General features: G+C 37.7%; 1 long non-coding RNA gene across 4 annotated transcripts in view; it reads right to left on the minus strand.

Moving 5' to 3' along the window:
* The window catches only part of LOC102154161, a 75869-nt gene that overhangs the window by 14413 nt on the left and 48488 nt on the right, over positions 1–12968 (minus strand). For 2 of the 4 annotated variants that reach the window (XR_005373133.1, XR_005373132.1), the window contains exon 2: positions 728–827. The exons of the other annotated variants lie outside the window; for them this stretch is intronic. This is a non-coding gene — a long non-coding RNA (uncharacterized LOC102154161). The remainder of the gene's footprint in view (positions 1–727; positions 828–12968) is intronic. 4 annotated transcript variants of the gene reach the window in all.

The following is a 12968-nucleotide window of genomic DNA, read 5'->3' on the forward strand; positions in this document are numbered from 1 at the left end:
AACATAACATTGCTTTGAGAACTATCCTGCGTGTGACATCATGCTCATGAGAGAGTTGCAAGGTTCAGGACAAGTAGAAGCTGGTTTTCAGAGGCTTTTCTGACCCATGTATCCCCAGAAATTTCAGCCTAGTCCCTTCTTGGAAGCACCCAGGTTATAAATGAAATCTGATTTCTCTGAGCCCTAATCTGCCTGGTGACATCTCAATCAACGTTAAAAAACCCAAAAATACTCCAGTGGAGTATTTTCAATAACATCACATGCATATTCAGTAACATCAATGAAATATTTCAGGGTCTTATTGTTGTTCTTTTGTGCTGTGTTACAGAAAAGGAAGATCAAATTTCTATCTGAGTCTCGAATCAACAGCAAATCAGAGACAGGTAGACATGGGGGCTGAAGCCAGTAGGCCTGTCCTCATGTTACTGAGCAATGTTTCTGCAGCATAAGATTCCAGGGGGTTGGCTGAGTGGGTGTGAAAACCATCCTGCCCCTGGCCAGAAGACATATTTGTAACAGGAATTTCTTTCCAGATTGAGGGCCCTCTTACCTCATCTGCCCAGCATACATAGGGCACAGGAAGCCTCAGAATTGCTTGTATCTGTGGCAGATCATGAACAACCCGAGGGAATTATCTAAGCCACCACTTCTTCTGAGAAACCTGAATTAGCCTCATCCTCCTGCTGCTGACCTGACAAGTCCTGCTAACAGGGACCTCACTTCTTACCTTGTTGCTGGGAAATCAGCCAGGCCACAGGATGCCCCTGCTGGAAGCAGTCATCTTCTCATCCCTCTTGAGTCTGTGAGTTGCTCCTGGTCACTTCAGTCTGCAAGAGAGATTCAAGAAATTCTTTATTGTTGCCTTTTTCTGTATCATTTGTTCATGAGAATTTCTCTTCTTTGCCTGAAGTTGGCCTTGGGCGGGTGACGTTGGAGCAACCTGAATTATCAATTTCCAGAGAAAGAGATGAGAGTGTCCACTTACCTTGGAAACTGTCCACTGAGGACTCTAACAGTGAAGTCATGCAGAAACCAGTGGCAGAAACCAGATCAAGGAGAGGATATCTATCATTCACCTCAATAAAGCTTGCTTATGATTGCAGAGGTGAGAAGACAACAAACTTAGACTTCAATTTTGAAAATAAATTTCTTAGAGGAAGATGAGTCCATGTACTACTATACCCGCCAGATTTGGATCTGTAGCACCAGAATTGCCAAGAGAAGTTGCACAAGAACCATCCTCAGATCTGGACCCATGTCTTTTTCAATATGGCAACCAGAAAGGCTACACAGCTGAATGGCAATCTGACCCTCTCCTCTGCAGTATTTTCTGAATTTTCTAGCAAGACGTTGTAGATTTTGCTCGCACACTGATCCGCACGGGATATCATCAATTATGGTACATACTAATGAAGTTTGATCCTATTTCCTACTAAATTCAGCTGTCTAGGAACTCTGAAAACACAGATGGTTTAGAGAAAAATCCATTTGTCTTCTAATTCACTGTAGAGACAAAGAATTCTACTGTTAATGAAGACAGGAGAGGGGCATATATATTACACAAATATTTCTTGCTGTTATTACTTGCGATTTTATTCATGGATATTATAGTTTTTCAGAGGTAGAATATTACTACCCTGTTAGCCATACTGAAGGAATCTATGGACCATTATGCCCATAAGTAAACAATCACTTATTTGGTGTAAAGGAGAGACTAAGTTATAAGTTCTGTATCCTAGAGGTAGAAGCAGCACCTCACTCCACATTCAGGGATCAATAATGAGACAAAACCACCATTGCTCCATTGGGACAGGCCCCTGAACACATCAAGTGCCCCCAACATGGCAGATATGCCTCTAAGACCATGTTTTCTAGGGTTCTGCAAAGAAAAGAAACATCCCCAATGAGATGCAGGATGGGTATCTCATCAGATGATTAAAATGATCAGATGATTAAAATGAAGGATGATACAGCCTCCCTTAATCTCAAGAAAGGAAAGATAATATCTCTTACAAATTAATAAAATAAGGAATATTAATAGAGAATTTAATTCTGTAATTAGTAGGTGGATGGTTATGAGTTTTCAAAAAAACAGTGGAACACACAGGTAATATGTGAGATTATCAAAACTCCTCTCCCATCTCCTTAGCGTCCACTTTCAAGTGATGAGGAAAAACCTTTACCTCAGAAAAATTTGGTATTTTTGATAACTTGGATATCTGACCACATAACTGCCATGCCTGTACTTTACCCGTAGTTCCTGAAATCAGGACAGCACCTTCATTCTCTGTTTTCATTCTAAGAATCATGTGGTGCTATCAAGTGCAGAGATGCTATGGAAAGCAGAATGAATTACTCCCGTAGCAGTGTCAGTCCCTTCCCAGGGACAAAGTCAGGATCTTGTATCCCACACCTTATCCATCGTGATTCTTGACTGGGGTTGGGTCCCAGCGGGAGGAACCCGAGGGTCTCAAAATGGCCTCACGTGGCCCCTAACATATCTACAGAAACAAAGGTAAGAAAACCCCTGAAAATAATATAGAGTCAGAGAACAAGAATCCTTTCCAGAAAGAAGGGAATGAAAAGAGGGATTAAGTTTCTCACAGTATCTATGCAAAATACTTTCACAGATTATTTCATTTAATCCTCTAAAGAGCAGCATAGAATCTGATGAGGTGGCTCCTTGAGGACTGATCTCAGGAGATAGAGTCACCTTGACTTTTCAACATACAATAACCATTAAACACTACAATGATGACCAGTAAGGAAAGGGAAATATTATCTGTGTGGCTTTGAAGTGACAAGATTCTACATAGCTGTAAAAACCATGTTTTTTGAAAGATTATATGTAAAATTTACAAATTTACTGAAGGCCAAAGCAAGTCTCCCTCCATCTAGGCCTTTGTGAGCATTTCTAAGGTGTGCATATTAAGTTCCATGGGGCCCAGAACATGTCTCCCCAAGAGAAGACTTGATCAAGATGGAGAGCCCAAGGTGGAGTCCGTATTTTCAGCACTCCTGTAGTCAATATTTTATTGGTTTTTACATTTAATGATGAGATTGTTTACATAAAAATTTAAAATGTAACTGTATATATGACACTTAAAATGGCTAGGTAGTTATATTTTCCTATCTAATAGAATTACTACATTGTATCTCTCAAAAAACCCCAAAACTAAAAAATTACAATTACCCATAATGATAATAGTGATTATCATAGAACAAGGTTTCCACAAACTGCGCCCATGCCATGCACACTTTATAAATACAGTTTTATTGAAACACAACCTTGACCATATGCTTACAAATAGTCTATAGCAGTTTGCACTACAATGGCAAGGTTGGGTAGTTGCAACAGACACCCACAAAGAAAACCTAAAATGTTGACCATTTGGCCCTCTACAGAACATGTTCGTCAATCACTGCCCTGGAATGCTATACTGCAGAGTGATTTTTATTTTTATTTTATGTCTCTCTATTCCTCAGGGTTTCCTCAATAACCCTTTGTTACATATCCATCCTCCCCAAATTAACTGTCTTACTCTGGATAAATGACTTATCTTTGATTCATTTCCCTCATTTACAAATGGAAAATATAGTTATATTTACCTGAAAGAACTGCTGAGAGAGAGGTAACTTAAATAATACATTGAAAGTTCCTACAAATGGTTGGAACATGTATAATGCTCACAATATTGAGGGGTTACATTGCTTACATGGGTTATTGTGGCATATTTGAAAATAATATAACAAAATATGAAACAAAAACCATAACCTATTCTTTTCTTTTTTATTTTAAATTATAGAAATAAGTGAAATAGAAAAAATTTTCTTTCAGAGATTTCTGATAGAACACCTACCCCTGACATTCCTGGAACACAAACATCCCTATTCATTTCATAACTGTCTATGACTGCTTTGGAGCTATAGTAGGAAAGGCAATGAATCACAACAGAGACAATAGGGCCAAACAGGTTAAATAAAATATTTATCTGGCCCTATACAGAAAAAAATTTGTCAGGGGTGTCTGGATGGGTCAGCCAGTGAAATGTCTGCCTTTGGCTCAGGTCATGATCCCAGGGTCCTGAGATCAAGCCCCATATTGGGCTCCCTGCTCAGCAGGAAGTCTGGTTCTCCCTCTCCCTGTATCCCCTGCTCATGCTCTCTCTCTTGCTCTCTCTCTATATCAAATAAATAAGTAAAATCTTAAAAAAAGAAAAAAATTTTGCAGTCCCTCCTATGCAAGAAAGAATAAAGGAATGGGTTTGTAACTATAACTAAAATTCAAAATGCAATAAGAAAATATATTGACAAATTTTAATACATGAAGACAAAAACAAAGCTTGCATGACAAAAAGCAGCAAACGTGAAATCAAAGGACAACAAACAAACCATGAGGAAATATTTGCAACCTGTATAGCAGATAATGGCCAACGATCTCCACAATAAAAATGAATTTAAAAAATGGAGGCAAAACATCTAAAATAGCAAAGACATGAAAAGCCAATTAATGAAGAGAAATATAAAAATAACTCTTAAACATATAAAAAGTGCAAACTTCACCATAATAATGTAAAGTAAAACTACATTGGGATACCATTTCCCTCTCATGAGACTGGCAATAATAAAAGTTTGACAATACATTCTGTTGGTGAAACTGTGGAAGAAAACCGGCATTCTTACACATTGCTGGTAATGATGTGAAATACAATTCTTTTGGGGTGGAATTTAGAAATATCTAACAAAAGTTCATATACCTTTCAATCTAGCAAAAATACTTTTAGAAATTCACTCTGAAGGCATAATTTCAACATTATGAACATATATATGCATAAAGATATTCACCATGTAACTGTAAAATGTTGGAAATTACATAAACATCCAGACATAGGAGATTGGTTGAATAAATGTCACATGCATATAATAGAGGATTATACACTGTAAAACAGATGTGAGATACCAAGTCAAATGTATTGTACATATTAGGAATTCACAATTGGATATTTAAATTTAAAAATAGGACCATTTACAATAGCAACAACAGTATCAACAAATCTATAGAATGCTTAGAAAAAATGTATTAAAATATGAAGGATTCATATGCTGAAAATGATAAAACTTTAATGGCAGAAGTTGAAGAAGAACTTAATAAATGGACAGGTATACCATGTTTATAGATTAGAATACTCAATATTGGATTAAAATCTCAAAGTCCATTCTTCTAGTTCATGAGTTGTACAATAGATAATAGAAGCCTTCAGATTAATAAGCCTCTTACTAATAAACCCCTAATTCTATGTCCTTAACCCAGTCAATTCTGGAGCAGGTTAAGTTTAGGCATTTTTTATTAAAAAGTTTTTAAGATGTCAAAATTCTCTAAAAGGGAAATAGATTCAATATAATCCCAATGAAAATCCCAGGAGGAATTTCATAGAATCAATAAACTAAAAAAAGAAATCAATAAAATGTTTACAAAATTCATATAGGAATGCAAAGGACAAAGCATTACCAAATCAGTTTTAAAACGTTTAAATACTTACTATTAAGCCTTATAATCAAGACATTGGAGTATTGGCTAATGCATAGATGCATAGATAAGAGGAACAGAATTCAGAAATAGGGAAACCCATAAGGGATTAATTTCTAACACAGTGCCAAGGAAATTCAATGAACAAAGAATAGACCATTCAACAAATGGTACTGGATCAATTGTTCACCTGTGTGAAAAAAACTAAACCTCAGTTTATACTAAACATCATATATGCAAACTAATTAAAATTGGATTATAGGTCTAAATGTAAAATCTAAAACAATAAAACTTCTAGATAAAAACACAGAAGGAAATCTTTGTGACTTTGAGTGAAGATTTCTCATTCAGACACAAAAAGCAAGATCATAAAATAAATATTTGATAAATTAAACTTCCTCAAAATTAACATTTCTGTTCTTTGCAAAACTAAAAAAAGGAATAAAATGGAAAATTTCAAGTAAATGGAAAGAAAACCCACAAACTAAAAGAAAATATTTTCAAAATATCTATCAGAGAAAAGACTGGTATTCAGAATACGGAGAGAAATATCAAAACTCAGGAAGAAAAAAAAACCAATTAAAATATGGAGAAGAGAAATAATGGCAATTTGGGCAAAAGTCATGTGAAACTTACTTCTCTCCTGTTTTTGATAGATAGAAGAATTTTATTGTAAATGAGACTTTTTTTTTTTTTAGTGTATTATTTTTTTTTATTGGTGTTCAATTTACTAACATACAGAATAACACCCAGTGCCCGTCACCCATTCACTCCCACCCCCCGCCCTCCTCCCCTTCTACCACCCCTAGTTCGTTTCCCAGAGTTAGCAGTCTTTACGTTCTGTCTCCCTTTCTGATATTTCCCACACATTTCTTCTCCCTTCCCTTATTTTCCCTTTCACTATTATTTATATTCCCCAAATGAATGAGAACATATAATGTTTGTCCTTCTCCGATTGACTTACTTCACTCAGCATAATACCCTCCAGTTCCATCCACGTTGAAGCAAATGGTGGGTATTTGTCATTTCTAATAGCTGAGTAATATTCCATTGTATACATAAACCACATCTTCTTTATCCAAGATCTATAAAGAACTTATTAAACTCAACACCAAAGAAACAAACAATCCAATCATGAAATGGGTAAATGAGACTTTTAATTAAAGAAAAAACAAAAGCAGAAAAACAGGAAAGAGCACCTGCTGGTACCCAGAGATGTAGAGAGCTGGAAATGGCACAGCTCCCATCTAATAATAACATCCAAAAAGACAGGACAAATGGAAAATCTGTGACTTTGTTTGAAGCCATCAAAGAACAGAAGTTGCAGGGTACAGTGACTTCCTCACACATTGAAGACAGGCACTTGCAGAGAGAAACAGGATGTGAGCATTTGCTCACCTTGGACAGACGTTGTCAAGCATATCCACCTGGTCAGAAGATTAAAGTAGAATTGTTAATGAAATAATAAGTGCTGAGTATAGACTAGTGGGAGAGTGCGAAGCCAGAGGAGAGAGATATATATGGTATTTCCCAACACCATTTAAGATTCTTCTCCAGGAACACCATAAAATTCTTGCAGAGAAGATCAGGGACAATCCAGAAAGAACTTCCCCCTTGGTGCTGCAGGAGGGTATGAACAGCTACTGCTGAAATCCACCCAGACCTCATCTACCCCCATCATCACTGTAGGAAACAAGTGATTTCATTGTAGGGGAAGGTTCTGGTGGAATCGCACTGCAGTTGAAGGAACACAAAGGAGGCAACCACAGCAACTTTGCCCAGAACCACCTCCTCTATGTCCAAAAGTAACAAGTTTATACCTGAGGAAGGACATGCATCCAAACCACAGCCTGAAGGAGATGGGTACCTGCTGTAGCTGGGGAAGGGAGACGAGGATTGAAAATGTTCTACCTCTGGAAAAGAGGCGAGAGTATCTGGGTAGGTCACATCCTTAAGATTCAGTTTCACTGTATCTGCTTAAAATTGAGAATTAATAGAAATATCAGAGAATGTCTCCTTTCTTGACCTTCCCCCCCGCCCCCATGCTGGCAAACCTTGGGTAAAAGTCACAGTGGAATAGAGCTAAGAGAGCTACGAGAGATAGATTTTCTCTGGGGAGCAGAACAAAGGGAAGATTCAAAGACAAGTGAAGAGACAAAGACAAGCTAAACAGGAGAACTTTTAAGTTTCTGAACTCTGACAACTACTTTGACCCTGATACATAGCAAGAACGAACTTCAATGCAGCCTAACTCCTGACCAGGGAACCCAAACACCCACACTAACGGCCTCGCAGAAAAGATGTGCTCATTTTCAAGCACAAAATAAATTTACCTCAGTATCTTCTATACCACACAACATGTTCAGCTTTCAACCAAACATTTCAGGGGCATATAAAAGACAAGGAGAAACAGTCTGAGGACACAAAGCAATCATCAGAACAGTCTGAGGACACAAAGCAATCGTCATGACACAGATGTTGGAAATATCAGGAATTTAAAATAACTGATTAATATGTTAAAGACTCTAATCTAGCAGAAAAGGTGGACGACATGCAAGACAAGACAGGTAAATTCAGCAAAAATTATGCAAAGACCCAAATGGAAGTTATGGAAAAGAACCAAAGGAAATGCAAGAATAAAAAACAAGGTAATAGAAATGAAGGATACCTTGAAAGGCTCACCAGTGGATTTAAGAGATGCAAGGAAATAATTAGTTAACATAAAGGCAGGGTACTAGAAATTACCTAAACTGCAATGGAAGGACAATGGTGGGGTGGGGAGTGGACACAGAGACAGAGACAGAGATTGGTTTACAGAGAGAGGATGACACAGGGAGAAGAAGCAGATAATCACAACTCGTAGAAGAGAATTATAAGAACTACCTCCCACTCTCACTTTCTGATTTGAAACAATAAAGGACTTTAGTCCTTTAATAAGAAAATGGCTTCTTTACACTAATATCATTGGATGGTAACAACCGCAGAGTGATGAGAGGAATCTACTGATAAATGAATTAGTAGCCCAGGATGTTTTATTTTATTTTTTTTTAAATTATACTGGTTGATTTTATTTTATTTTTTTAATAATAAATTTATTTTTTATTGGTGTTCAATTTGCCAACATACAGAATAACACCCAGTGCTCAACCCGTCAAGTGCCCCCCTCGGTGCCCGTCACTCATTCACCCCCACCACCCGCCCTCCTCCCCTTCCACCACCCCTAGTTCATTTCCCAGAGTTAGGAGTCTTCATGTTCTGTCTCCCTTTCTGATATTTCCCACACATTTCCTCTCCCTTCCCTTCTATTCCCTTTCACTATTATTTATATTCCCCAAATGAATGAGACCATAAAATGTTTGTCCTTCTCTGATTGACTTATTTCACTCAGCATAATACCCTCCAGTTCCATCCACGTTGAAGCAAATGGTGGGTATTTGCAGGATGTTTTAGGGTAAATACTGTGGGTCCCTTTCTCGCAGTCTAGGGAGAGGTCTTAGCTGTGTGTTCAGAGCACCACTCCCTCTAGTAAATCAGCCCTCAGATTTGCTCTGTGATCAGTCCAATATTCAACCACTTGTCCTGGCAGGAGCTGGCAGGTTGCTGCTCCTACCAAAGTCATCCTGGGGGCCTCCCTGTGGAGCTGTGAGTGGCTTTACCCATGAGACATTTCATTCAATGAAGAAAGGAGATAGAAAGCATTGAAAATCAAGTCAGCCCATGTGGGCAGAAGAAAGCCTCCATGGTCATTCAAACTAAGCTGACAAATTCCACCATGATCTTGAATTCTGGACGAAGAAAAAACATTAAGTCTAGACCTCAAGCTTTCCTTCAATAGAAAACAAAATGTGGGGCAGCCCAGGTGGCTCAGTGGTTTAGCGCCACCTTCAGCCCAGGGCCTGATCCTGGAGACCAGGGATCAAGTCCCATGTCATGCTCCCTGCATGGAGCCTGCTTCTCCCTCTGCCTGTGTCTCTGCCTCTCTCTCTCTCTGTGTCTCTCATGAATAAATAAATAAAATCTTTAAAAAGAAAAAAGAAAACAAAATGTGTACTATTTCACAAATGTCGAAATTTCACTAATTGTTGCTTTTGTTCTTTCAGATACAAGTGGAAACATTTTAATAACACAACTCTTTATATTAATTTCCAAAAAAAAAATAAGAAAAGAGTCCATGGTAATAAAACAAAGGATTTTTTTTCCCTCCAAGATGTTTCTTCATTCACAGCAGAGTATAGTAAGGTCACAGCATCTAAAGAAATAACTATAGTAAGTAATATTTAATATTCCCTGAAATTTGTGAACTTTCTACAGTAGAAACTATTACTCTATAAAATATACACACCTCTGCATGAAGTGTGGGGTTATTATCTCATTTGTTATCATATATAGTAATAAGACTTTTCTTCCAAAAAAAAAAAAAAAAAAAAAAAAAAGACTTTTCTTCCAATTCTCATGATAGCTGTATAGCTCCCCACACTCTCACAAAATGTGGTGAAAAAATGTATAACTCAGAGAGAAAAACAGCTCAAGGATAGGTGTTTTTCAAGCAAAACTTAAAGGAAAAATTTGAGGTTACTGTTCCCAAGGGGAAAACAACTTTGTATTATTATAACATAGGTATTTTGGTGAGGTCTTCTGGGATCTGATAGCTCATTATATCAGAAACATAATAAAATAACAGAGACAGGTCTTACTGAGAAGGTCTTTCATTGGTCCTAAAGCAAACTTTCCTCCCCTGCCCTTGCCTTTGAGGAACAAGGGCTGCACACACAGCAAATGGGATGTGGGAAACCAGGATGGCAAATAACTTGTCCAAAGCTAGATATCCACAGAGGCAGGGCTACACACGCATATCTGAGGATCACGGAATAGCTTCCAGGAGGCTTCTTCATTCAACAAATCAGGCAACTGGATATATTTTCAAATTTTAATTTTAATAAGGAAATTGATTTTTCTATGGGAGATAGAATTCTACAAATTTCTTCTCATTCCAAGAAAATATTGTAATCACAGAAATTATTTTTTGAATTTTGCATTGCCTGGTAAAGACTTGTGTTGCCAAATGGTAAATGTGGCTTACTAAAAATGGAGAACGTTGTTCACATTTCTCAAATATATTTCTGTTGACATGTTTGCATTTTTAGTTACTGAGGCGTGTCCTCTTTCAGAAATACAATCCCAAATTGCTGGTACAGCAAGCCTGTGAGGCAGGCCTCACAAACAGAAGGGCTTTTCCTCTGAGGCATCTCTGAGCAGTTTCACACACTTGAACACCTGGAAATCAAAACCTCTTAATTCTCTGAACACATTTCCTGGTAATTCAGAAAGGCGTTGTGGTTGACGCACGTGGTCATGATCTCTTCTGGGTTTTTTTTGGTTTTTTGTTTCTTGTTTTTTCTTTCAGGGAGGGGAGGGCGGGGAGGTGGAGTGAGGGGAGTGGGGGGAGTGCGGGAGGGCGGGCTGGAGGGGGAGGTCGGAGGGGGAGGGAGATGGGAGGGCGGAGCGGGAGGGGAGAGGGAGAGGGCGGGAGGGAGGCGATGGCTGCGGGAGTGCGGGAGCGGAGTGGCAGGGAGCTGGCGGGATTTTTCCTTCCTTCCTTCCTTCCTTCCTTCCTTCCTTCCTTCCTTCCTTCCTTCCTTCCTCCGTCACACTTCTTTCCTTCTTTCTTTCCTTCCTCTCTTTCTTTCCTCATTTTTTCTATCATTCCCATTTGCTATCAGCAATTTCCATAATTATACTGTCTCCTGGAAAACAACAGTTTTGTCAATTGATCTGAGGAAAACTTACTAAATATCAGATGTCATGAAGCATATATTCAAATGCTTCCAAAAGAACCCAGATCAAATTGTCAGTACAAGGTTTTCATCTGCTGTCCTACCATGAAGCTCAGGAGAAAGCTGACATTTTTATAAACCTCTAACCAGTGTGATAACTTCCTATGATGCTGGATCAAGAGATTAACAGAAGGAATTAGGCTCATAGTAATTCCTCCTGGTAAGTAGCTTTGTTCTATTTTGATCTTGTGAATCAAAAAGTGATAGATGCTTTTTTGAAAAAAACCCTTCTAGGATCACCTCAGCTTTTGGACAGTAATTTTGCAGCTACAGGTCACTCTATATGGAATCAAAACTACTTTCTAAACAGTTTATTTACTTCCCTGATTGTAACCAGATTGGAATTCTACTTTTAGGAAAGGCACACGCAAAATATTAGACTCAGACTTGAAATTAAAATATTTGCAGGGCTGTGTAAACCATTGGTGTAAGTTATTGGCTCAATATATTTTTCTGTATGGGATCTTTTAAGTGATAAACACTTTGGGGAAGTACCTCTAGTATTAATATTGCTCCTTTCTTAATGAATAGTGCTCCTTTCTCTAATAACCTACTAAAACCTCTATGATTGCTTTTGATCTCATCTTTAACAGTGGTACAAAAAATTTAACTCTTACAGTAGATGACTATATAAAATCAATAAGTCCCACTTATTACTCTAGCTTCTTAGAGGGCAGGTTGAGAGGAGTCAACATTTGTGCTATTGTGACTCTTGTGATAATGCCCAGAGAAGGTCCAGTAAAATGGAATTTCTGAGCTTAGTAAACCATTTCAAACCCAGAGTCCATGAAAAGAGTCTGTCTGCATGGCTTTACATCCTTATTTATTCATTTATTGTCTCAATAAACATTTACTTAAGACAGTTTCTATGCTGGATGCTAGAAGTAAAAGGGGCACAAAACAAAGTTCCAACACTCAAAAAGCATCTAGTCCAGAGGAATAAGTATTCTAGGTTGTGGTTTGATTGGGTCTCCTGGTTTTCAGCCTGTGATTCCCAGAGACACAGAACATTTTGGATTCATGAGCTCTTTTGCTTTCTTAATTTATGTAATACTTATTGTTTACAAAATCTGTATATTTTGTTTAGTGGAAAAATAAAATAAAGGAGCCCCAAACCATTCCAAGAGAATAATAATATTAGATAATATTTATTGAGGGCCAGATACCATGTTGGATAGTCTCAGTGCCTTATCTCAGTCTTCAACAGCCCTATCAGGAAATTCTTATTCCAATTGCACAGATAAAGAACACGAGGCTCAGAGAGGTTCAGATAGTTGCCTAAGGTCGCACAGCTAGTTACTATGGCAAAGTTTGGGATCCAATAAAACTTGTCCATTCCAAAGAGCATTTTCTAGATCATTATATGGTATTAGAGTATTAGAAACATTAAGATATATCTTTATTTCTGAATCTTTACTCTTCTGTAGCTTGACCTTTTAAGTTGACTCTTTAGATGAATATCTAATTAATTGTTAATCTCTCATAATTTGTATTACTCCTCATGGTGAAAACAATGCTTCTGCTTCTAATCATGGCACTAAAATTACCTCTCTTCCCCCTAAAAGATCAAGGAAGTCATGTCAAATATACACTTATTAAATTCTCGC

The sequence above is a fragment of the Canis lupus genome, chromosome 18 (assembly GCF_011100685.1).
Source record: "Canis lupus familiaris isolate Mischka breed German Shepherd chromosome 18, alternate assembly UU_Cfam_GSD_1.0, whole genome shotgun sequence".
In the NCBI taxonomy this organism is placed as follows: Eukaryota; Metazoa; Chordata; class Mammalia; order Carnivora; family Canidae; genus Canis; species Canis lupus.